Raw genomic sequence first — 26771 nt, forward strand, 5'->3', positions numbered from 1 at the left:
TAAAAGCAGCAAAGGAAGAATTGCTGTTTAGCAACAAGTCAATAGATACCAATATATTAGGTATTAGTAATTAATAAGATATTAACATAATAATATTAATAATATCCATGAGTCTATAAAGACAATAATCTGGAAGGTTTTTGCTTTCTCCTAGTATTCTCTAGTGATAAAGAAATGAAACAGATTTTTTTTTCCATGATTGGATGTTTCCTAGGAAGGTGTCACAAAAAGAGCAGCAGGAAAATTAAAGAAATTGGCAAAAAAATAAAAAGGTCATAATGATGGAGCATGCTATATTAGTTGTATAAGAAAGGGAGTGAAATCTGAAAGAATCAGGAGAAAAGTAGGGATACAGGAGAAAAGCAGGGATCCATGGATACATACACAGATACTAACTCTGTGCCCTAAGTGACACAACAACATTAGAAATCATAAAAAATAAGAAGCCAGGGTATAACTTTCCAGTATAGTAAAAATAAAATGGAACATTCTCTTGAAATAAGTTCTTTTCTTGTCTTCCGTTGCTCTGTATTCTTTTCCCCCTTCTTATCTGTGTAGTCATTCCTCACTCTCCTTTACAAGCTCATCTTCTTCCACTTAGCATTTAAATTTTAAATGTTGAGGTTTCATAAGGCTCTGTCCTTGGTTCTGTCCTCTGCTGACTCACTTCTCCGTGTGATCTCATCCACATTTGTGATTTCAATTTTAGAGAACTCCAAAGTCTAGATCTCTAGTCCAGACTTTGCCTTTGAACTGTAGACCCATATACCCAACTGTTCTTGTTTTTCTTTTCCAAAATCACCACATGGATGTCTCAAAGACATCTCAAACTCAACACAGGAAACACAGAACATATCTTTTTACCATTAAATAGGATCTTCTTTCAGAGTTTCCAAATTTCCTGAGTGTTACCATCACCCATACAGGACAGAGGACAGAAATCTATGAGTTGTCCTTAATAATACCTCACTTCTTCATATGCAGTGCATGGCCAAGTTGAGCTGATTTTTATCTCCTAAATATTTACCAGATTTGTTCTTTTATTATCCTGTTGTCCTACTATTTCCTGATCTCTGCTTCCATTAGCTTTTGTGTGAAGTGTTAGCCATTCTACAGAGATCCATCTCCTACGCTGATCTAGTTTCCACACTGCAGCAAAACAATTTTTACAATATACATATCTTTGGGTGCCTGGATGGCTCAGTCGTTAAGCGGCTGCCTTCGACTTAGGTCATGATCCCAGAGTCCTGGGATGGATCCCTGCATTGGGCTCTTTGCTCAGTGGGAAGCCTTCTCCCTCTTTCTCTCCCCCTGCTTGTGCTCTGTCTTTCGCTGTGTCTCCCTCTGTCAAATAAATAAAATAACTAAAAAAATATATATATACGTATCTCAAAAAGTTTCTTCTTGGCCTCTTAGGATAAGAGAGAATCCTTCATATGGCTAGTCAAGTTCAAGTTTTTCAAACTAGGCATGTGATGCATTATTGGATCATAAAATTCTTTAATGGATAACTTTTTCAATTTATTTTTATATTTCTATATGTAAGTATGTGTGTGTATGTGCACAATTCATGATACAAAATGGGCTTCATACTGTGGACCATGCTCATAAAAAGTGAGAAGCCACTGAGCAATTCGATCTTTCATCTCATTCATTCCAGCTACACTGGTCATCTTTTAATTTCCATAGCATTGTTCTTTTATAATCTCCAAGCTTGGAGACACCTGTGTTACCCTCTTTACCTAGTTGAATTTAACTTCTCCGAAGTCCTGAGCTCAGTCATGACTTCACTAGGATGGCCTTCATCAGGGCTAGATAAGTAAGGTCAAACCTTCCTGTAGAACATAAACACACAAAACTGTGCTCAACTCTTTTGTAACACTTAGCACAGTTGAGCTTACATATATGTGTGTTAATAATCTATCTATGCAAATAGAATTTTTTTCATGTATTTACTATTTATTGTTTACGTTAGATGCCAGTTTTTCCTCTAAGATATCAGTGACCCAGCAACAAACAAGGTTGGGCAGGCCATTTGTTCTCATGGAACTTACGAGTATGAACAATGACTATGCAAAGAAATGAATGAACATAGTACATTCTTTTTTTTTTAATATAATTTTTTATTTTTTATAAACATATATTTTTATCCCCAGGGGTACAGGTCGAACATTGTACATTCTGATGGGAATTTGCTTAGTAAAATCAGTAAGTGAGGGTTAATATGACAGAGTGCTAATGCAGTACCTTTGATGTAGTGACCAACGAGTTGTCTTTGAAGAAAACTCAAAGGGAAGGGTAGGCCAGGCATTTGGAGATCTGTAAGGAGAGGATGCAGGTGTGTGTTTGCTCATCAATAAACATGTTGATACCTGGTATACAGTATCACTGGTGCTAAAAACCATATTGCTGGATAAATAAAAAAATACATGGATGAATGAACAACTTTACCGTATGGCAGAGTTACAGTCTCTAAAAACAAGAATGAAAGTTATTTTATGGTTAATAACTTGAAGATGTTGCAGTAAGAAGAAGTAAGTACATATTCAGATGATGGGGTAGATAAAAATGTTTTTCATCTTTCCAAGGAGGTATATAGAATTATTACTCTTAAAAAATATTCAGCAAAACAAATGCAATCTGCTTTTCTTTTTAATGCCCATAAAAGAGTAATTTGACAAGGGAATGTTTTCATTTTGTGAAGTCATTTGTTAGTTATATATTTGGCTTAGAGTTAGAATTACATAATAAGATGGGAAGTAGATCAGAAATTAACATTTTATAACTCATTTTCTGACAAGATTATACTTTCATATGAAACAATGTAGTCTTTGGTATAGAGAAATGATAATAAGAGCAGATGGTAGCATTCTAAGATGAACCCTAAAGCCCTTTTTAGATTTCTAAAATGATAGTTCAAAAAAACAACTTGAACAGATCTCTAGCCCTGTAAGTATTTTTTGTGTGTCCTTCAGATAGAAAATATTACAAACACTCTAATTACAGACTTACAAACTAATTACACATTTCATGTATGTTTATTTCTTATACAACTACACCTAGGTTTACCAGCCTGTTTCTTTTGCAGAGAAAAGTTCTGGGCAGGAATTCTAGGATTGTTTTATTGTTTGTTTATTTTCTTTCCTCAAAGCAGTATTGCTGGTGGGGGCGAGGCAGTGAATCTAACTAGTGGTCAGTTTTGTTAAACTTCAGAAAGCTCACTAAATGGTTTACATTAGTTGTATCTTCCAATGTGAGACTAGTAATCAACCTCTTCATTCATTGTTAGTTCTCTCCCTAGAAATGAGAATACTTTAGTTTGTCAAGGGCTGTACTCTGATTATCAAAATAATATACAATGGGGACGCCTGGGTGGCTCAGTTGGTTAAGCAGCTGCCTTCGGTTCAGGTCATGATCCCAGCGTCCTGGGATTGAGTCCCACATTGTGCTCCTTGCTCAGCAGGGAGCCTGCGTCTCCCTCTACCTCTGCCTGCCATTCTGTCTGCCTGTGCTCGCTCGCTCCCTCTCTCTCTAATAAATAAATAAAATCTTAAAAAATATATATATATACAATGAGTATACATAGGCTAAGTATACCTGTAAATTTGGTTCTATAGAAATAATTTGGAGGATTCCATTTTGAGATTGTGCATTACTGCTTCTCACTTTAGGAATGAGAAATGGAAGGCTATGCCTGTTTATCTCAATGAATTTCTCTCAATTCCCCGTGGTCTTCCACCTTCCACTGCAATGAGAGCTCCAACTGAGAATCAATAGATTAAAGCTGTAAAGAAGAAAATAACACTAATAAGAGAAAATAATTTGTTATTTATTCAAAAATTCCTTTGATTTTTCTTCTTCCAATCCCAAAGTTGAATGGAGGTTAAAAAAAAAATCTTTTTTTTTTTTTTTTTGGTTTATGGAAGATTTACTTTGTTTGTTTGTTTGTTTGTTTTTTGTTTTAAGGAAGAGACCTGTTCCATTTTTTTCCCCCTCAAAGATTTATTTATTTATTTTTAGAAAGAAAGAGAGAGGGGGAGGGGCAGCGGGAGAGGGAGAGAAAAATCTCAACCAGACTCCCCACTGAGCATGGAACCTGATGCAGGGCTTGATCTCATGACCCATGAGATCATGATCTGAGCTGAAATCAAGAGTTGGACACTTACCTGACTAAGCCATACATGTGTCCTGAGTCTTAATTTCTTTCAAGAGAGTATAGATGTGCTGGAGCAATACAAGAGCATTGGCAATATGCGGGCAGAGGCATATTGGTGTCATTATGGTATTAAGATTATAAAAATACCTAGTAGACAATAGGATCTGGTGAATATAATAACAAAAGAAAGCATTTATTTATGTGCTATAATTGTTACAAGGATCCCTAATATTATATTCTTTATATAAAGAACTTAGATCACAAAGAAGTTAAATTACTTGTTTAAATCCACATAACTAGTAAGAGGTAGAATTAGTTTAATTCAAGGTTGTTTTTATCCCATTGTATTGTCTATATGATATGAGATAAAGTATAGATTGGCTGAAGAGTCACAAATATCTTTTATAAATTCATGCTACCTCTCGGTTAGCCTAATAGAATGCCCTAGATTCATTCCTTGAGTCAGAATATCGTTTACTTATTTATTTGATTATTTAGTAAATGTCATTTTATCCCTATATTCTATTTGCTGCATCCCTAAGACACTGGTAATATAGCAGTTATAACAGAAAGGTTTGTGTATAGAATGCATAGAATATACATTTAGAATCTATAATGTATAGAATGAATTATTTAACTACAATGAAGTCTTAAAGAGGTAATGCTTGTCATTATTTGTAAACATAGATAAAACTTTATGGGTAAACACTGAAAATACTTAGAGTAGATGCAAACTGCCTAACAGCCAGGTTACTAATGATTTTCCCGAGGACATATTTATGCTACCTACTCTCTCTCCCTACCTTCAAACCTTCCCCTCAGTGGGGAATCTGCTTCTTTCCTCCCATTCTCTGCTCTGGCATGTGCTCTTAAAGGGATTTGGATGACCTGCCTCCCTGGCTACAGTAACTGGAATGAATTCACAGTAACTCAGTTTCCTGACCAAACTGATCGATCCATGGTAAAGGCATGTAACTCAAGTTGGGTAATCAAATGACTTTGCCTGGATCTATAAAATTGGTTCTGGCAAAGAGCAGCTCTTTTCTCTGTGCTCTCAAAACCCAGCATGTGAGTGTAGGGGCTGATGGTGATTGTGGTTCCAATGGGGGTAATCAACCTGAAAAAATGAATTTTGATGCAGAGAAAAGCAGAGATAAGAGAAGGGATAAAATAAATAGAAATTCCTGAGAGCATTTGGCATATGAGAGTCTGACTCTACTCCCAAATCTTACAGAGATTTGAACCAATAAATTTACTTTCATCACCCTCTTTTTTGCTTTTATCTAAATAAACTCAAGGTGAATTTCTATATAAGTTAGGGCCTTGGTTGCAGATAATACATTCCAACTCTGGCAGTTTAAGAAGAAAGATAGCTTCAAAAGAATATTATAAACCTTATTGAATCTCTGGGATGGCCAGAAATCACACATCGGGACCCCAAATCCTACCACACTTGGTCTACTGAAGACACCTTGGGTGCTGTCTTTGGATGTACCCACTGTGGGTTTAGAGTTGACAGTATCTAAACTCTGATGCTCCTGCCCCTGGAAATTGGATGTCCCTGTTACCTTCTTTACCAAATAGACTCTTTACACAGCGTGTTTCTTTGTACCACTGACTCCCAGATCTATGTTTGGTCTCTGACGACAGAAGTTACATGCCTTTATCCTTACTGCAAAGGAGGCTGGGAAAATATACATTGGACTCTTATAGTGAGTTTTAGGAAAATACCCTAAATAGCAAGAAATTGTTCAGAAATGTTTGGTAACTAGAAAGGATGACCAATATCTACTGCAATGTATGTTACTTACATCCAACTGTGTCTTCAGTGATTGAGCTTATGGGTTGAATTATGTCCCCGGAAAGGTATCTTGATGTCCTAACTCTTAGAATCTGTGAATGCAACTTATTTAGAAATAGAATTTTTACAGACATCAACAAGTTAAGATGAAGTCATACTGAGTTAAGGTGGACCTGAAATCTGATGTAAGTGGTGTTCTAACGAAGAGGGACATTGGAACACAGAGACCCAGATACACAGAGTAGAAGACCACGCACAGATAAAGACAGAACTTAGAGGGATGTGTCTATAAGTCAAAGGTTGTAAAGGATTATCAGCTACCACCAGAAGCTGTAAGAGGCAGGGTAGGATTCTCTCTGATGACACTCAGAGAAAGCGTGGCCCAGCCAAAACCTTATTTCAGAGTTCTAGAATCCAGAGGTGTGAGAGAATACATTTCAGTTGTTATAAGTCACCAAGTTTATGAGTATTTATTTTGATAGCCCTAAAAAATTAATAGACAGCTAACTAGCTAGCTTCCATAAGGAAGCTAGGCAGACCTCTGTAGGAGGAGTATTTTGAAGCAGACTCTGAAGCAGTTTAGTGGGTAAATCTATATTTATTCCGTATTATACAGATTATTCCATAAATCTACATTTATGGAAGGAAAGGAAAGGAACAGGATTCAGCAGAGGGAGAGGTTAGGCTTCGATGCAGGCCTCATCTGATCACATAGAAAGCTCTGGAGCTAAAATGGTTTGTCAGAATTGTCCATTTTTACTCTGCCTCACTCAGTTGTTGGTTGTGGGCCTCTCTAAGAAAAGCACGACCTTGGGCAAGGCAGTTTCCTGCCCCTGAGGCAATTCCCAAATAGTCTCAAGGTTGAAGGTGTCTGTCAGTAGTACTCCCGGTGGTCCAGACAATAAATCCTTCCAGAAGGACCCTATCACCATAGGAGTCATCTGTTAGGGTGAAGGGAGTGATGGGTAGATATAGAGTGCCAAGTCAAGGTGATAGTATGTAAAAAAGCTCTGAGGTGGGATAATGATTAAAATGTTGTCAGAAATGAAAAAAAAAAAAAAGTGACACTGATTTTAAGAAAGGAGAGTAGCTCAAGTAAGACTACGGAGAGAGACTAGAATTCAGGTCATAAGGAACCTAAGTATATTCCATCTTTATTCTAAAGAGAAAAAGGATGCCACAAAGGTGTTCAGATAACGCTAGAGGTGACACAGTTAGATTCACATTGAAAAATATCAGTGAAGGGACGCCTGGGTGGCTCAGTTGGTTAAGCAGCTGCCTTCGGCTCAGGTCATGATCCCAGCGTCCTGGGATCGAGTCCATCGGGCTCCGTGCTCGGTAGGGAGTCTGCTTCTCCCTCTGCCTCTGCCTGCCATTCTGTCTGCCTGTGCTCACTCTCTCTCCCTCTCTCTCTCTGATGAATAAATAAAATCTTTAAAAAATATATATATCAGTGAAGACTCCTGTGTATAGAATAATGTAATGGTGCCAACAGGGCAATCAGGAGGGTATCTGTGAGTTTTCCTGGTAAGACATGCTAGTTGCTTACACCGGGGCCGCAGTGTTCACTGGAGAGAAAGGGACAGACTTGAGAGCTTTTTTAGGAGGTGACTGAATCGACATAGAGAAGGAGAAGTAACAAGGATGATTCGGGGTTTGCCATGAATTGAACTTGACCCCCTCATTCATAAGTCCTATGTGTCTCCAATGTGACAATATTAGAAGATGGACCTTTGACAGTAGTTATGTCATAAAGACAGATAGAGCCTTGTGAATAGAATTAATGCCCTTATAAGAAGAGACTCTAAAGAGATGTTCTCTGTTTTTACCTTGTGATGATATAGCAAAAAGGTAATCCTCTGCAAACCAGGAAGTGGGTCCTCATCACACAGGGAGTCTGTCTGCATCTTGATCTGGGACTTTCTGGCTCCTAGAATTGTGAGAAATAAATGTTTGTTGTTTAAGCCACCCAGCCTAAGTCTTGTTATGACAGTCTGAACTGAGACAAAGTTCTTTGCTGAGATGGGTAATCTCTGAGGAAGACCCCTTTAGTGTGGCCGAAGCAGGGATTCAGTTTCGGAAATGAAGGAACTGGCATTGCCTGGAAGTTTCAAAGAAAGAAAAAATTATGATTATATATTGGTGTGAAACTCTGATGAGGCATCTGGCCTGGAGATATAAATGTGAAGAGATTTTCATGGGATACAGGGGTGAACAAAGTCACTTAGAGAGTGAAGGTACAAAGCAGGAAGATCCAGAGAGGTAGGACAGTCACAGAGTCTGAATACATGCACTTTTTTATTTGTGTTAGAAATATTATTGTATATTTTTGGAAGTATAGCATCAACAGAGGAAATATTTCATTTCCTTTCATTTTTGCCCTGACCCCAAAGACATAATTATTTGAAATGAGATATGTAGATAACTATGTTGCAATGAATTACTTTCAATGTATACTCTAATGCAATTTAGAAAATGACCTTTTCTAAAAATAATAAAAGTAAACTGACAAATTGAGGGCGTATTTTTAAGTTTTCTACCATCAGAGGATTGACCTAATTAGGGTGTGAGGAAACCAAATGGATAAAAAAAGACTATTTAACAGTGCATTCTGTTATGTTAATGTATATTTAAAAGGTTAACAAGCAAAGGACAGAAGATTTGATTTTCTTTCCCTTTCAGAAGACTTTTGAAGTAAGATTTCAACTTGGACCCAGCTGGAAGGGCAAGGACTAATTTATGGAGTAATATTAGTTCTCAATGGAGAAGAACATGCAAAGTTGCCATGAATTACAGCAAGAGAAGGGCTAATTAGGTGACTTCATGCAGCCTAGGCATGTGGGCTGCTAAGTCTTTTTGGAGTGAGAACATTTTTATGCAAGAGAGATGTTGTTTGCATGGCTACCACGGAAATGGAAACTTCCATTGTAGTTGATGAATATAAATACAGAGGAGCTTATTTTGTTTTGTTTTTTTTTCTCTGCCCAGTATAGTATTTCTAATGAATAGTATGTCCATATAAGGTCTAAGTATTGTACTTATAGTTTAAGAATCAAGACACTTTAGGCAGTGTTTCAGGATAAAACACCAGTGGTCAACACTGGAGATTTCTTCAACCACAGCAGGAGAAGAAGTATACAAGTCCCCAGGAATAAATACATACACACACACACACACACACACACACACACACATATAAATGTTAAGATGTATATAGTGAAGAGCTGAAGTCCAAGATACAGTGGTTTAATATGATGGTATTTATCTTCAGACAAAGCAACATGTGTCATTAGATGTCTACTTAACTTTACAAATACTCTTCCATAATTTATTTTGTAAGTAATAACTGAATATAAATTTTTGCTTATGATGTCTTAAGCTAAATTACTCTGTGAGTGTCTCATAATCCAGAGAATAAGAATGGATGACATATTAAATTGGGAGAATATTGACATTATAACAAATGGCTAGATATTCTTAATTATTAAGAATTTTTATAAAACCCCAAAATATAAACTTCTCATTATGTAAATGGACAAATGTTTACATGTGCTCAAAATACAATAATAAAACTGTTTCTTCTTAGTTTCTGCTGGATTTAAAAAAAGAAAAAAAAAAGGTCACAAGTATTCCAAGGGAAGATGAAAGACTTTTGAAGTAGAGGACTGAAAATTGGTTGCTCTGAGCTCAATACTTACTTTAAATAAAGTGAGGATGGAGAGTCTTTAAAGAGTCTGGAGGACTGTTGGATCTTCTCTTCCTTGATGCTGTGGGTGAGGGAAGCTGCATGCATCTGTCTTAATTCAAACCCAGTGAGAAATTCTTCAAGGAAACCACTTAGATTTTTGACCCGTATCCTCTAGAAATGATGAGGTTTACAGTACCAGTGTTAGATCCACAGCCAAAAAAGCCTAAAGTGAGAAAAAGGCTGGCTGATGGCTGAAGGGTGAGAACAGATGGTTCCTCTGGCCCTTCATGGTTTAAAGATACCAGAGCTGCATGGATGCTTTCTATAGAGCACATATGGGAAGGGGGCTGGCTTAGAACAATGAGAGACTAGATCCAAATGGGCTTCCTGGAAGGTGGATGAGGATGAGAGCCAAACAGAGGAAATCTGTGTGGAAGTACAGGAAAACCAGAGGTTGGCTGGAGAGGCTTTCCAGCCTTAAGAGACTACAGGGGAGATATTCAATGCCCAGGAGTCTTGAAGGAGACTTGAATCTGACTTGAATATCTGCTCTGATCAGGTGAGAGGCAATCCATTGGTAAAATACAACAAAGCCAGCCAGACCTCTCTCATACTTTCTCTCTCATCCTCTGCCTCAACATGGAAAAGAAAAGCCCGTGAGCTGGTGTTCAGTCCATACTAGACCTGAGCTGGGGGAAGAGCTGAAACAAGACAAATTTGCCCTGTAGCACCACTTTCATTCATCATGGAGTTTTGGCCAAGACAATAAGATAAGAAAATGTAAAAACTATAAGGATTGAGAATAAATAAATACAATGGTCAGTATTCAATGGTAACATGATCATATTCATAGAAAATCCAAGAGAATCCAAGATGAACTATGAAAATTTCATAAGGAATTTTTTTTTCTTTTCTTTTTTTTTTTTTTTAACACGAGGTAAATTTTTTAGCAAAGTCCCTGGATATAAAATCAATATGTGGAAATATCTATTTTTATTAATGAAGTTATTTATTCAACAAATAGAACATACTTTAGTAACTACCATGGGATAGACATATTGCTAGATGCCAGGGCAAAAGATGTGAATAGGAGATGGCGAATCTCACAATATCAGGCCAGTAATAGAATCTTAATTTTATAGTGACTAGAATATAATGTAAGGTCAAATTAATCTTTTTAAATTAATGAATTAATCAATGAATCTTAACCTGCAGTTAAAATCAATATTCAACCAAAGCTGATATCAAAATTGAACATTATCATCAGAGAAAGAACTGCTTAAAGATTAAATATGAAATATGATTCAAAAGTCATGATTATTATAATCTCATACATAGAATAGATTTTAAGGCTTGACATTACAGTTCAGAAACAATTATTTCTTTGTACTGTCAACTAAAAAATTGCTCCTGGGGTCAATTTATTGCACATTTGTGATAATAATAGAGGCTCACTTTCAATGGAGGTCATTGGAAGAGCAAGGAGAAATGAGGGCAACTCATCCTTCTCTAATAGCTTCTTTTTTGTCTTTATACTCTACATTTATCTTTGTATGTATATATAGTTGACACACAATGTTACATTAGTTTCAGGTGTACAGCACAGTGATTTGACAAGTTTATACATTATGCTATGTTCTCCACAAGTATAGCCACTTGTCACCATACCATACTATTACAATATAATTGACTATATTGCTTATACTCTGCCTTTTATAATACGTGAAAATATTTTGTATTTCTGTGCTTATAAGTAATATGTTAGTAGAGAATGAATATTTATTTAACACCATTCATGATACCAGAAAAGATCAAATGTAGAACAATTAGTAAAACAAAAGATGTGTAAGCTCTTTATACTGAAATCTACAAATATTATTAAGATAAGTTAATAAGTATATAAACTAATGGGACTGTCTCATGTTCATGAGCTGAAAGGTTCAGTTTTGTAAAGATGCCAGTCCTCTTTCAATTGAAGATTTCTTAATGGAAGTTGCTAAGCTGATCCTAAAATTTATATTGATATGAATAGAATAAGGAAAAAACAAATCTTTTTAGAAAAACATAGCTAAAGAACATAGTTTACAGGAATAAAACTATAGTAATTAATATCATATGCTATAGAATGAATGAAACAGAATAGGGAATGTAGAAAGAGACCGCAACTGAGTTGCCTGACTTATGAGAAAGGTAACAATACAGTGTTGTGGGTAAAGTATGGCTTTTCAATAAATGATGCTGGGTCAATTTTATGTCTATTTGAAAAAAAATATATTGTCCCTGTATTAATTTGTTAGGGCTGCTGTAACTAATTACCACAAATTGGGTGGCTTAAAACCAATTATTTTTTACATAGTTCAGGAGTTCAGAAGTCCAAAAGCAAGGTGTTGGTTGGTTCTTTCTGGAGGCTTTGAGGAAGAAACATTCCATGCCTCTCTCCTAGCTTCTGATAGTTGGCAGCTATCTTTGGGGTTCGTTGGTTTGTAGACATACGTCATTCCAATCACTACCACAACCTTCTTGTTGCTTTTGTGTGTGTGTCCATATTGTCCTTTCTCTTTCATAGACTCTCTCATTCGACTTAGGACCATCCTAATACAGTATGATCTCCTTAATCTCACCTTAATCCTTCCTAAATTATATCTTCAAAGACTCTTATTTCCAAATAAGATCACATTTAAATTTTTAGGTTTGTGTGCAGTTGGGGGGACATTTTCAATCCCCTATGTCTCCTATCTCTTACTATGCAAAAGTCAATTCCAGATTAATTACAGGTCTAGATGTGAAAAGTAAAAATGGTACAAATTTTAAAAGAAAAGGAGAATGTTTTTATAATTTGGCGTTAGGTGTGGTGGTTAAGAATGTGGGATTTAGAATGAATCTTCAGTGATTCAAAGCCTGACTCCACTGTTGACTAGCTCTGCAAGCCCTGTACAATCCTTGTTCCTCAGTTTCCTCATCTGCAATTTTGGATGTTATCATAATGCCTACTTCCTAGGCTTGTTATGAAAATGGAAAGAATAAATCTGGAGAGTGCTTAGCATGCTACACATTAAGGAGCAATTGTTATAACTAAAGTGACTAGCAGACTGACTAAATAAATGCTTTACAGAGATTTTTATCCATGCATAAAATAAAATCCTGTCCTTCAGAGGGGCTTTGAATACATATGTGACTGACAGGAAAAAAATCATTTTTTTATTTTACTCTGATGAGTCATATTTAACAGACTGGTTCCATGCACAAGATTATTTGTAAAGGATGGAGATGTTGTTTACATTAAAACATTAAGTAACTGAAACATTGAGCTGTAGAAGAATGCTTTTTAAAATTATGGTGGATATATTCCACTGTGTACAGATATGGAAAAGTTCCCAAGACATATTGAGAAAGAAAAAAAAAAGCAAGTTAAAGAGCTCTGTGTATGATTCAAACCTTGTAAAAAATGGGCTATATATAAGTATATGTGTAAATGGTGAGAATAAGTGACTAAAAGATACACAGGAGAGAACCTGGGTGGCTTACTTGGTTAAGTGTCCGACTCTTGATTTTGGCTCAGGTCATGATCTCAGGATTGTGAGATCAAGCCCTGCATTGGGCTCTGCACTGGGCATGGAGCTGGCTTGTGATTCTCCCTCTCCCCCCACCCTCAATCCCCCTCTCTCTGCCTCTCTTAAAAATAAATAAAAAATAAATAAATAAATAAATAAATGAAGATACACAGCAAATTATAAACAATGGGTATCTCTGGGGAGGAGAGTGGGATTGAGGTGGAGTGGGACCATGAAGGGGGCTTTTATTCTGCTTAGACTGCTTGTTTGATTTTTTTTTTTTTAAAGAAAGAATCTACATATATATTACTTTTGCAATGTAAAAAAAAATAACTTTTAGAAGATCGGGATGTAAGCAGAGTATATGAATAAATTATTCACAAAAGAAGAGAAATAGCCAATGAATAAATACATTAGTTAGTCAGCCATACTCATATTTAAATCAATAGAACCAAAAATTGTATCACATTCAATTTTACATCAACTTAGAAAAGCTCAAAGGAGATAATACCCATTGTTTAGCATCAAAAGACATATAATGCTGGGGCGCCTGGGTGGCTCAGTGGGTTGGGCCACTGCCTTCGGCTCAGGTCATGATCTCAGGGTCCTGGGATCGAGTCCCGCATTGGGCTCTCTGCTCGACGGGGAGCCTGCTTCCTCCTCTCTCTCTCTGCCTGCCTCTCTGCCTACTTGTGATCTCTCTCTGTCAAATAAATAAATAAAATCTTTAAAAAAACAAAAACAAAAGACATATAATGCTGATAAAATGTCAAAAAAACCCACAGCAGTTGTGCGCGTGTGTGTGTGTGAGAGAGAGAGAGAGAGAGAGACACACACAGGAGAAAAATAAACAAAAATATTAGTTAACATTCTACTTTTAGTATATGTGCAAGTATTTGCTATAAGAATGTTCATTATAGCATTAAAGGATTGGGAATATTGTATGTTTGACAATAGACTGCATAAATTATGATATCTTCAAGTAGTGTGATATGCAATAATTAAAATGCTACAGAGAAATGTGTTATAGAAGAAGTTATATATATATATATATGTTGCATTCTTTAATGAATGGTAATAAATGGTATAGGTAAACTATCATAGGTATTGTATGATATCATTATTAACTTAAAACTAGAAGAGTATGCACCAAAGTATTATGATAAATGTAGTTAGGAAAATTATAAAATGAAAGAATGATGACATAGAATTTGCCCTACCAGTTATTAAGATATATTATTACATTAATTTATAAATAATTTAAAAGAGATCATTTATGAGTGACAGGATTGCAGGTTTACTGTTCCATTTTGTGTGCTTATCTGTTTTATCTTGTTTTCTATAATTGCTGTATATTTTTATGTAGTTTAAAAAAATATTATAAGTTGCTCTTCAAAGAGTCTTAGGCCAGATAACTCAGAGTTCATTTACATAAGTTGTTTTTATATTTCACAGCATTTTCACATTATCTAGAAAAGCTGAACATGGTATCAGTTCTCCCTACTTCTGTTTACAATTTATGTAAAATTTGAAATTTTAAAATTTATATTGCTTTCATAGGAGGATCAATTCCTTTCACCATTGTCTTCCTCACAGTTGTCTGGTCTCTTGGACTAGACAGAAAGAAAGAAAGAAAGAAAGGGCAGCGTGTGCAGAGCTCGCCCATTTGCTACAGGGACTATGACCTGAGGACCCCCTTTCTCAGACTTGAAATGGATCACAATCCCCTGAATGGCTTGTTAAAACACAACATCTAGGGAGCTTCTGATTTGATATATCTTACTTTGGGAATCTAAAAATATCCTTTTTTGATAAGTTTCCAGGTGGTGCTGTAGCTGCTGGTCTGGGGGCCACAGTCCAGGAACCACTGTGCCTCGGCACATGTACCTTTCTCCTCTGATCTGGAGAGGCCAGCCTCCTTGGCAGCCTTTGCTGTCTTTGGGAGGATGGTGACTGGAGAACACAGAGCGTAATCAAGCCTTGTCCCACTCCCTCCATGCTTTTCATCTTTTACTGCTTCTTAGGGAAAAGGTTAATTCGGTAATAGAGAAATCAGATTTTTTAAAAAAGTGTTGTGCAAGATTTACAGGTGTCTTTATTTTTCAAAAAGATTTCATTTATTTATTTGACAGAGAGAGGAAACATGAGCAGGGGGAGTAGGAGAGGGAAAAGCAGGCTTCCTGAGGAGCAGGCATCCAGACTCAGGGCTCCAAACCAGGACCCTGGGATCATGACCTGAGCCATAGGCAAATGCCCAAAGACGGAGCCACTCAGATGCCCCTTACACGTATCTTTAGATATTTCTGAGATTAAAATGTTATCAGCATGGGTATCTGAATTACATGAGGTTACACAGGGCCACATTTCATTATATTAAATATACTGAATGTAAATTCCAATTTTGGCTATATGAATTTTATTTACTTTGTTTTTTGTTTCTAATACCTCTGTCTTCCTTGTTTGTTAATTTCTCGGCTAAACTTAGATTTTTAAAAAAGATTTTGTCATAGTCATATGTGAGATCTGCCTATAACGTATTTTTTTCTTTTTCTTTCTTTTCTTTTCTTTCTTTCTTTTTTTTTTTTTCCCTCACAGTCTAGTGTTTGCTATGCAGGTTATACTAACCTGAGGGAGAGAAATGAGTAGGGGTACGATGTTAGGGATTATCTGTTCTTTAAGAGTGTAGTGGAACTTGCCTGTAAAACCATCTCAGCCTAGCGTGCTTTTGAAGGGTAGGTTTTCTATGTTTTGCTTGAGACATTTTTAACTGCTACACAATTCCATATTTCTTGAAGTGTATGTAGTTGAATTATGTTATAATTCAAATCACAGAAGTATAGCTCAAAGAATTTATACAGAATTAACACAGGTATGTAACCAACACACACTGAGAAATAGAATATTACCAGCATCCCACAAGCATAACTTATAAGTTTTTGTTTTTTTAAGTGCCACCAGATCTTGACTTCTACCAACTGTTAAGTGAAAAGAAATAAGGATTTGTAAATAACAATGGAAAATAGCTGAATTTATTGCTTGCCTGGCAAGTATCATTTAGGTATAAATCCCGTTTCTCTTTGTGCAGAAACTAAAAGAGCTTGATATCTATTTAAAAAGAGGCATTCAAAATCAGGGAACTTTTTAAGTTCAGATTTCTGGTGGCTCAGAAGTTGGACTAGAAACTTCTTTGCCAGTGGCCACCATCATGTTTCACCTTACTACTCACTGGAACCCAGGACTCAAACAAGCCAGAATGGGTTATACAAAATTCCAGGGCCCAGGGTGGTTTAGACACACGTGTGTGTACATTCTCAAAGTTGAACGAAAATTTTCTTTAAGACACTGTAGATGAATTTTAAAAACCTTGGACAAGTAGAATCATGTACTGTGTATTCTTTTGTGTTTAGTTTCTTGTGCTCAATATTACATTTATAAAATTCATCCAATGTTATTGCGTGAACAATAGAGTTCATTTACTCTGATTATTGGGTAGTGTTCCTTTGTGCAGATATAGTATAACATTCATCCTTCTTATCATTAATAGATATTTGAATAATTCCAATATTTGTTCTAGGAGATTTCTTTTAGTATTTTTATAAACATACACATACACTTCCATTGGGCCTATGCCCAGGAGCAGAATTTCTGAGTCACAGGGAATGCCTAGGGCAACTTCAGTGGGTACTGCCAGTTTTTCATAGCAATTAAACCAGTTTATAATCCCAGCAACAGTACAGTAGTCCAGTGGCTTCACATCTTTGTCCTTACTTCCTATCATCAGTCTTCTAAATTTCTTGGTGAATGTGTAGTACTATTTCATTGAAGTTTTAATTTGCATTTCCCTTATCATGAGTGAAGATGAATTATTTTTAATTTCTTCCCTTGTGAAATATTTGTTCAAATATTTTATCCATTTCCTATCAGTTTTTTTTTCCTAAAGAATTATAGGCATATGTAACTACACACACACGCATGCATATATACATATCCTACATATATACACATGCATGTTCTTAGTTTGTGGCCCTGATGGTTATATTTATAAAAATATCTTCCATACTGTGACTTGACTTTTCAGTCTTGTTTTCTGTGACTTGTTCTTCTTATGATCTTAATGGTGTCTTTTATTAAGCAGAAATCCAGAAGGTATAAATTTTTATAAAAACTTAAATGATTCTGGATCAATTCATGTTTTCCCTTTCTTCAGTTTAGCTTGTTAAGTTGTAATTTACTCGGCAATTTTCCTTTTATTTTTTCAAATTTATTAGCATAAAGATGCTCCTACTACTACTTTATGATTTTTTAAAGATTGTACTCTATCTATATTATGAATTCTTTTATTGTTCCTAATACTATTTAATTGTACCCATTCTATTTTTTTTCTTGACAAATACTGTCATAGTTTTGTCTATTTAAAAATTTCAGATTTTAAAAATATTTCCATCATTGTGACATCTTAATTAAGATATACTTCTTTCTACATCATAAATATATTTAAAACTTCCCTAAATTTAATTTAGAATATGGAAGACTTGAAATTCTTTACCAAGGCAGTGCGTTTGTATGAGTTTAAGGACATTAAACAAACAAACAAAAAAATCCTATAGGAAACAGGATACAGCATATTTAGATGCCAAATAGTATGCTCTGGTTTTTCATTTTAAGTTCTATTCTTAATTTATGACATTTTCTGAAATTCAGCCATTGTGTTATATATATATATTATATATATAATAATATATATTATATATATAATATATAATATAATATTATATATTATATATATATTTTAAGATTTTATTTATTTTTTTGACAGAGAGAGAGAGAGAGATCACAAGTAGGCAGAGAGAGAGGCAGAGAGAGAGGAAGGGAAGCAGGCTCCCTGCCTAGCAGAGAGCCCGATGTGGGGCTTGATCCCAGGACCCTGGGATCATGACCTGAGCTGAAGGCAGAGGCTTTAACCCACTGAGCCATCCAGGTGCCCCATTGTGTTATATTTTTAATCAGCTTTTCATCTCATAGATTTTATATGTGAGGCCAAGAAATAGGCTAATACTGACAAGAAATCATATTATATAAAATTAATGATTGCTTTTGAAATAGCTGAATAAACATGTTGGAGGCATTTAGGGCATGGTTTTCATGATAATCTGACTTTAGTCTAAGTAGGTATGAAAGCATTAAAAGCAGAGTTTTTATTTGCTTCAAAGATAAAACTGCACAGGGTCCCTGACTTCTGGTGAAGGCTTTTTCACTTCATCTTGAATTGGATGTTGCTTTTTCTCACTCACACCCCGAGCGGAATAGAATTCCCTTCCCACCACAGCAGGTCAGCTCCAAGTAGAGAGCAAGGAAGCGAGCATTTTGCAAAAAGAAAACAAGGCTATTTCTGGGAAATATGTTATTGGTGACAGCATTTTCCAGAATATATTAGGAAAAGAGAAAGAAAAAACTCTTCAGATCTTTTAAATTAAGATAAAAAAAATCCTTAGAACTCAAGCCCTCTACAGTCTGCCTCCATCCAAAATAGAAAAAAAAAAATGTAAAAACAAAAGCAGTTATTAAGAACTCTCCAAGTCTAAACTCTTGCCAATAAGGAGAAACGAAAAATTTATTTTGCTCTTAGTATAAAATACAAGATTTGAGGGAGTACCTGTGCCTCGTAAGATGGTATGGATTTATTAGGACTCTTGGCTTCAGAAAAGGGATCAGTAAATTAAAGAGAACCAGATAACTGGATAGGGGAGGACAATCCAGAAGGTTCAAGTCAGGGGCATGGGTGTTGGGCATCCACACGTCACTAAGACAGAGTTAGGAAGCACATTACAGGTGCTAATGTATGCTCTCCTGCATCCATAGCAGGCATTGATGATGGGGGTGGGGGGAGCATTTGCTTCCCGTTGAACTCCAGCATGGCCCAACCGTCGCCCTGAGCTGTGTATTGCCTGTTGCCATTTCTAATCTGCCTAGGAGGGTTGGCCCATGAGAAGCAGCTACTTTGCTTTCACGAGGTTAAGGGATTCAACAATTAGTTAGGAGAAACTAAGAGTTGGTAGCAAAATTACATCACATGTGTATGTTGGATGTGTGTGCTTACATGGAGCAGTCTTAATATTCTTATTTCACTGAACACATTCAGTCACTGTCAATCAATATCTGTCTTTATAAAATCTTGCATTAAATAGCTTCTTCAGGGATTATTAGAGATGGATCTCTGGATTAGGGTGAGCCTTCCTCACAATTGAGTACAACGATTCTGGTTTCTGCACTCTGTATAGTATGCTGCCTTAATAAGGCTTATTCCTACTCTGTTGTACAACCTTATGCATGAACTGTTTGGTATTTGTTTGCTTTCTTTGTTTCAGAATGACTTGTTTTCAGTCCTCTTATGCTGTGACCATGGTAAATTCCCTATTCTTGATTTTAACAAGTATGTATCAAAACACAATCATCAGCCCCAGTATCTTGGGGGCAGAAAGCCATGGTCGGGCTGGAGCTGGAGATGTGGGCTTTAGGCATCCGGTGATTTGGACTGCCATAGGTGGCCCACTAGAGCAGGATTATGATTTGGTGAGGTGACGAGGACCAGAAGAGGATGCATGTGACCTCAGGTTTTAGGACAGTGATTCTCAACCACAGAGAGATCCTGCAAAATACCAAACTGTGCTCCAACTTCCATCCTGAGATTTTGATTTAATTGGTTTTCTATAACTCCCAGGCCAAGATATCTTTTAGAAGCTCCCTAGGTATTTAATATGCATCTAATGTAGAAAACCATTGTCATAGGGGGTTAAATTTTTTTTAGGTCAAGGGGACATAACTGGCAGGTGACTGGTTATTTATTAGGTGTTGTTTCCAGAAGTAGGCTCAGTGGTAGCCACAAAAATCAGACAAGTCTGCATTTGTCCCATAGGGAGCAAATGCTTCAGTACCAATTTGCTTCCAACAGTCCTTTATCATATTAGCCCTGTTTTTCTCCTGTGGTTAAATCCCCAGGGCTACTCCAATTTCTTATTATGAAAGAGTCATATTTTCCAGCTAAAGGTCACCTTTGGACTGTCTTTTGGTATGGTATTTACAAGTGTGCTATCCTCCCTCTACACACACCAATTTTTTTTTTTTTCCATTTGGGGTTATGGAGTCACCTTCATTGATCCAGAAGTATGTGATATTGCTATAATCCTACAGATCTCTTATATAAACCTAAATGAAGGTATAGGATCAAACAATATATTTATGGCAGCTGGAAGAAGGAAAGAATAAAGATGGCTAAGCAACTGGATATGCTTTGGCAGCAGAAGTACTTTGTCAACAGAAATAGTAATTTGGATAGTGTGGGAAGAACCGTGAAAATAAGAAGACTTTAGTGACCATGAAAGTATTGAATTTTTAGTGATTGAATGGATTTTTTTTTGTTCTTATGGAGAAACTACCCACACTCCTATCTATTCAAATTGTTTATTAGATTTTTATTCAATACTTTCTGCTGAGATTTCTTAGAGTAATTCAAGTAATTCCTGCCTTCCTTTGAAAATAATAAAGTAAGCCTTAGAAAATGTAATAATTTTGTTAAGATTTAAGAATTCCAATGTCAAATTCAAAATAAACTTGGACAATGCATTAATGCTTCAGTCTGTTCTCACCTCCCAGGAAATGTCTGCTCTAGACACAAGTGGAAGCTGCATACATCATGCCAACTCAGAAGAGAACAAAGGAATTTGTCAAGAGATAATGTCAGACTCTTCAGACGCATTCCAATTGATTATTGCATTTGGAAGATTTCTAGACATTTGTTGATCTAAAGAAGGTGAGCTGAACCTAATCCATAATTTATCAGTTCCACTGAAAAAACTATCAGAAGCACATTTGTCCATAACTAGGTATGCTTTTTTGTGTGAGAAAATAGATGTAATTAGCTCTTATGGAAAAGACCCTTTTCTGATAATGGAAGTTTTTACCTTTGATTTGTTGCTGATGTAACTAGATAATCATTTATAATTTTCAAAGATCTATATCTATGGGAAAACAACCCTCAGAATTAATACTTGATCTTCAACTGTTTGATTAATTCTAATTTTTATTATTGAAAAATATGTATTTTGATTATTAAAAATATATTTGTGGAGACTAGTATCAGTAGAAGAAGTAAAGAGACTTTTAATAGATGGGTTTTAAGTCCCATTTTAATTCTGCTTTTATGCTGTGTTACAGAGAGCTAAATTCCATGGTAACACAGTGGTATCTTAGTTTAACCATGGAGTGCTTTATATAATAAGCATTGCACATAATTGACTATTCATGGCATTACATGCAACCTCATCAAAACCAGGAAGAAACAAGGTGCATATGGAAACAGCTGAGTTATTAAGACACTGATTATTTAATTGTGCATATAAGTAGTTTCTTAGGTTGGAATGTGCACCTTTGAGGAAACAATGTAATATTTGAAGTTCTTACAGACAACTACATTTCTTAACAGGAGAATTAGTGTATTTCTAAACTGTGGTCAGTTGAGATGTTGTTTTATCACATCTGTCCTTAAATCTTAGCAGTTGGAGTTATTAATGCTGTTGCTCTTCTCCCAGACACATAGATTTCAGATTCAGGCATTTTGACTCAGCCTTATTTCCCTCCACGTCTTCTCTTTTCCTCATTGCAAAGCATCTATGCAGCATGTTTAATCTTTCTAATGCATGGTTCCCAATATAACACCCGCTCAGAAACCATTAGTGCTTCTACAGTGCGTGTTTTTTTTTTTTTTTAATATTTATTTATTTGAGAGAGAGAAAGTGAGACAGAGCCTGAGCAAGGAGAAGGTCAGAGAGAGAAGCAGACTCCCCGTGGAGCTGAGAGCCTGATGCGGGACTCGATCCCGGGACTCCAGGATCATGACCTGAGCTGAAGGCAGTCGTCCAACCAACTGAGCCACCCAGGCGTCCCTACAGTGCGTGTTTTAAGTGAAATCTCTACTGCTCTTACATGACAGTAGTATTACCAAAAAACCTGGCATTTTCAAATACTGTGTCAAAAAACCAACTGTTGAAATGGGTGTGTGGGATAGTGACACACGAGAGATGGCATAAACAATACCAAATCAGCAATAACCACATTATATTTTTCAGGATTTTCAATAATGAAGATCTTTAAAACGGCCAGAGTAATCTTTTTCAAAAAGTGAAGTAATAAACTGGTTGATCAGAACTGCTCCAAATAAACTGAAACATCCCCGGAAAAATTCTGAAGAGCATGTAGGATCAGACAAGAATCAATAAACTCTGTACAATCAAAATGTGTGTAGTGCTGTTTACAACCTCCAGCAGGATCCAGAAGAAAGAACGCCAGCTGAGCCTCCATTGACTGCACACCAAACAGGTGTGAGTTCCTGCACTGTTGACGGCATAGCGTTTTTCTACTGTTCGAGGTGCTTCTTCCCGATCACGGTAATTTTATATCCAGCCGCTGCTGGAGTCGTGCCAGTCTTGCTCCTTAATTATTCAATCACGTTCTTAACAATTCATGTTACAAAAACTCACACCGCAGGAGAAATGCCTGTACAAATTCTTCAGTTTAGGAGGCAGGTGAGGACCCCACCATCTAGGCTTCATCTGCTTAAGCTGCCGGCTCAGCAGATAATACAGCAGATGGTTAGGAAGGTAGGCTGAAGATCGCTCTACCTCTGTTCAAATTCCAGCTCCTGTACTTGCGAGCTGTGCTCTCTGAGGCAAGTTATGGGAATTCTTTATGCCTTAATTTCTTCATCTGTAAAATGGTGGTGATGGTGATACTATTACCCCTGCAACAGTATTGTGGAAATCAGACCAGAGTTATGGATCTACATATGTAGAGCATGGGCCATCCTTAGCATGCAGTCCTCAAACACTGGAGAGGGCGTTTCTACTCTCGGCTGTCTGGATGGCCATTTCTTAACATAGGCTTCTTTGCTTCTGTTGTTCCCTCTAATAAGCATGCTATTTCATTCATGTTGTTTCATCCTGCTCAAATTTATCTACTCCCATACGTCTTTTCTGATACATGTCTTTTATGAGCTTTTTAAATGGATGGAACTTCCTTCCCTTTGTGTCTGTTGTACATCCTTTCCTCCGGAGACTTAAGTGAAAACCATTCAAGTGATTGATTATATATGCATAATGTACACATATATTTATATTTGTGTCAAAGCTGTCATTTGTGGCTCCTGCAGGTGCTATAGAAAACCTGAAATCCAGGACTGTTCCTATATGCCTTGTGATTTTGCTAGACGTGCGTGTTCCAGTTCGTGATAAGTAATTATGTTTGTGGACAGGTTACCCAGTCTTCAGAGACTTTTAATGCCAGGAAACAAACTGAGGGCTGCTGGTGGGGGTGGGACAGATGGGGTGGCTGAGTGATGGACACTGGGGTGGGTATGTGCTGTAGTGAGTGCTGTGAATTGTGTAAGAATGATGAATCACAGACCTGTACCCTTGAAACAAATAATACATTATATGTGAATTTAATTAATTAATTAATTAATTAAAAGGGAAAAAAATACAGGAAAAATGCTATATAAACTCACACCGTGGGAATAAAAATCTCTTTATGCAAATGAATAAATAAATAAATAAATAAGGATCTTTTAAACCCAAACCAGTGTTAATGCCATGTTGATACCATCGTGGTACCCTTACTTGATGCTTCTTTTGATAGGTTTTGCCATCCTATTTTCCAAAATGAATGTAGGGGTGCCTGGGTGGCAGTGAGTTAAAGCGTCTGCCTTTGGCTCAGGTCATGATCTCAGGGTCCTGAGATTGAGCCCTTCATTGGGCTTTCTGCTCCACAGGGAGCCTGCATCTTCCTCTCTCTCTCTCTCTCTCTCTGCCTGCCTCTCTGCCTACTTGTGATCTGTCAAATAAATAAATAAAATCTTTAAAAAAAAAATAAAGTGAATGCAATGACTGAGCCAAATCACTACAGAGAATGGTTTACAAATACATTTTATTTGGAAAAAAAAATGAAGACTTAAAGAAAACCTCAAACCTCCACCCACCCAGTCAAGGCCTTGGTTCTAGCATTTTGCATCCTGCATGGTGTTCAAAAGAATATTTCTTGATAGAGGGGATGAGGTGAAGGAGTCAGCTTCCCCATTGCAAGGAATGTGTGTGTGTGTGTGTGTGTGTGTGTATAAATAATATATATAATATAAATATATAATTATATTATATATAAATATATGTACATATATTTATAAATCCCCCTTTTTTCTGCTTATCATAATCATTTTTAATTTACTACTTTAACATGCAGCAACACTTCACATTCTATTTTGGAGTGATGAGAGACCAGTCAGAGTAGAGAAGGAGGAGAGAGGCTTCTCTATTTTGCACTGTGGTCCTTTGATAAGGACACTTCAGGGTTTACTCAATTAAGGGGTCGTCAGGTGATTCTGGACCTGCTGCTGAAAAACGATGAGATAATATTTAGAAATATGTGTCTCTGTTTATCTCTGTAACCACAGGTATGTGCCTGAGTTTCCCAACAAATGGCTAATTATCTCTGCATTTTCAGTGGTCTAGCGGCCGATACTGAAAGCCCCAGAATAAACAAGCTTCACTGTAGGACCCATCTGGACTCTTTGCCATTCATGTGGGTGATACTAGTTATAGAAATCGGTTTCTCAGAGCCTATGCAAACCTCCTGATTTTGTTTCAAATTTACTTTCTTCCCCATGACATCATTTGGAGATAGCCAAATAGCCAACCTTATTTTCTTTTGTACTTGTCCAAACTATAAGCTGGATAACTTTTCTCAGCATACATTTGCATTTTCTACAAATGTCATTTCAAATAATATTTAAACTCTATGGTTATTAATGTTTTATAGCACCTGATGCAATCTAAGGGGTTTAAAAAGTGAGGGGAATTTTCCTCTGCAAGAGATTTATTTTGTTTTAACTAGGGAGCCCAGGATTCAAGTCAAGGTATCAAAGGTGTTGTTTGACACTGTTGGGATGGTCATTACTTACATTTACAGATTTCAAAGTAGAGTTAATTCTTCACAGAATCTTGTTTTTGTTGTAATAATTTCAAATTTAAGCAATTAATATTACTATTTAGACTTGTGTAGGATTGCTCTGTAAGCATATAATTTTTATATTTGTTGACATATAATTATTTTATATGTGCATACTGGGTCAATGGAGCTAAATAATTTTAGCCATGTTGAACTATATGTACATGTATTCATATAAATTTAATAAAATATAATTTTTTTAAAGATTTTATTTAATTATTTGACAGACAGAGATCACAAGTAGGTGAAGAGTTAGGCAGAGAGAGAGAGAGGAAGAAGTAGGCTCCCTGCTAAGCAGAGAGCCCGATTCGGGGCTTGATCCCAGGACCCTGGGATCATGACCTGAGCCAAAGGCAGAGGCTTTAACCCACTGAGCCACCCAGGTGACCTTAACTATAATTTTTAAATGCGTGATTTTATATAAAATTTTTTTGTATAGTTCATTCATTTTATTTTATCGTAGCAGATGATATATAAATATAGATATATAGATGTAGATATATATTGAATAGATTTTCCATAGTCTAGTGCTTTTTATGCCTTTGAAGTTGTGAGAATTTAGTATTTATTCATGAGCTATAGTCTAGAAGCTATTAAGAAAATATAAGAAATTTTAAGAACAATGTTTTTTATCCTAGAGGTTTTCCTATTGTATTTAAACTTTGCTTTTAGTGTACATTCTTATTCTTTTCTTTGTAGGACATAGTGGTTTCCTATTAAGTAAATTGCCATTGGTCTTACTAAAGGGATTCATCCTAAAATATGCCCATGGAGAGCTACCATGAGACAGGGTCCTAAGAGTTGATCTTGATGTTTAGGTCTTCTCCCAGTGCTGTGGAAGAATGCATAGCTACAGAAAAAAAAAAAAAATCAAATTATAGGTGTCATGGAAAACAAGAGCATTGAAGTGAATCTAAACTCATCTGAAGGGAAAAGCAAATCCATGAATTCAAAGAAAAATCATGTCGTGTAAAACTGTGGAGATGAGAAGCATACTGGATTGTGGAATTCAAGGTGGGTTAGGACTGGTGTCCTAAGACAATGCCAGGGCGTTAGAAGTTCATTCTTGCATGGCCTAAGTGTCCAACACTGCACCAGGTAGACTTAGTCACTTTAGCCATTTACAAGGAATGTGTGTGATAAAGAAATTGATGGCTACCTTTGCAAAATTTGCTAACTTCTAACAGGAGTTCTAATTTAATTTTTGATGACTGTTTTTAATAGCAACTAACTTTTTATGCCTTCAGTTACTGCCTCTGTTCTTTTCTAAATAGTTGCCAAAAGTCTACTTCTTTAGCCGCAGAACCTGTCCCATTTCCAAATAACCAATGTAAACATTTTCTGTTGGATATCATTTGTTACCTCAAAATAACAGATCTGAATCTGTATTTACTGTCTTCCCCTGAGCTGGATTTTCCATGTAATATGATTTTATTGGGACATCCATAGACTCCATGTACCCGTTCTCCAAAAGTTTAATTTTGCTTTTATTTTCGCCTTCGTTTAAACTTAGACCTTGAGTTAAGT

The 26771-nt window shown here is 36.2% G+C and overlaps 1 long non-coding RNA gene across 1 annotated transcript in view; it reads left to right on the forward strand.

The window, feature by feature from the left end:
• The window catches only part of LOC106006010, a 285724-nt gene extending 262130 nt beyond the window's left edge, over window positions 1-23594 (forward strand). The window contains exons 4-5 of the long non-coding RNA XR_006609110.1: window positions 20847-21003; window positions 22319-23594. This is a non-coding gene — a long non-coding RNA (uncharacterized LOC106006010). The remainder of the gene's footprint in view (window positions 1-20846; window positions 21004-22318) is intronic.
• Window positions 23595-26771: the final 3177 nt, after the last annotated feature.

This window comes from Mustela putorius, unplaced genomic scaffold (assembly GCF_011764305.1).
Source record: "Mustela putorius furo isolate JIRA1106 unplaced genomic scaffold, ASM1176430v1.1 tig00003834_pilon_pilon_pilon, whole genome shotgun sequence".
In the NCBI taxonomy this organism is placed as follows: Eukaryota; Metazoa; Chordata; class Mammalia; order Carnivora; family Mustelidae; genus Mustela; species Mustela putorius.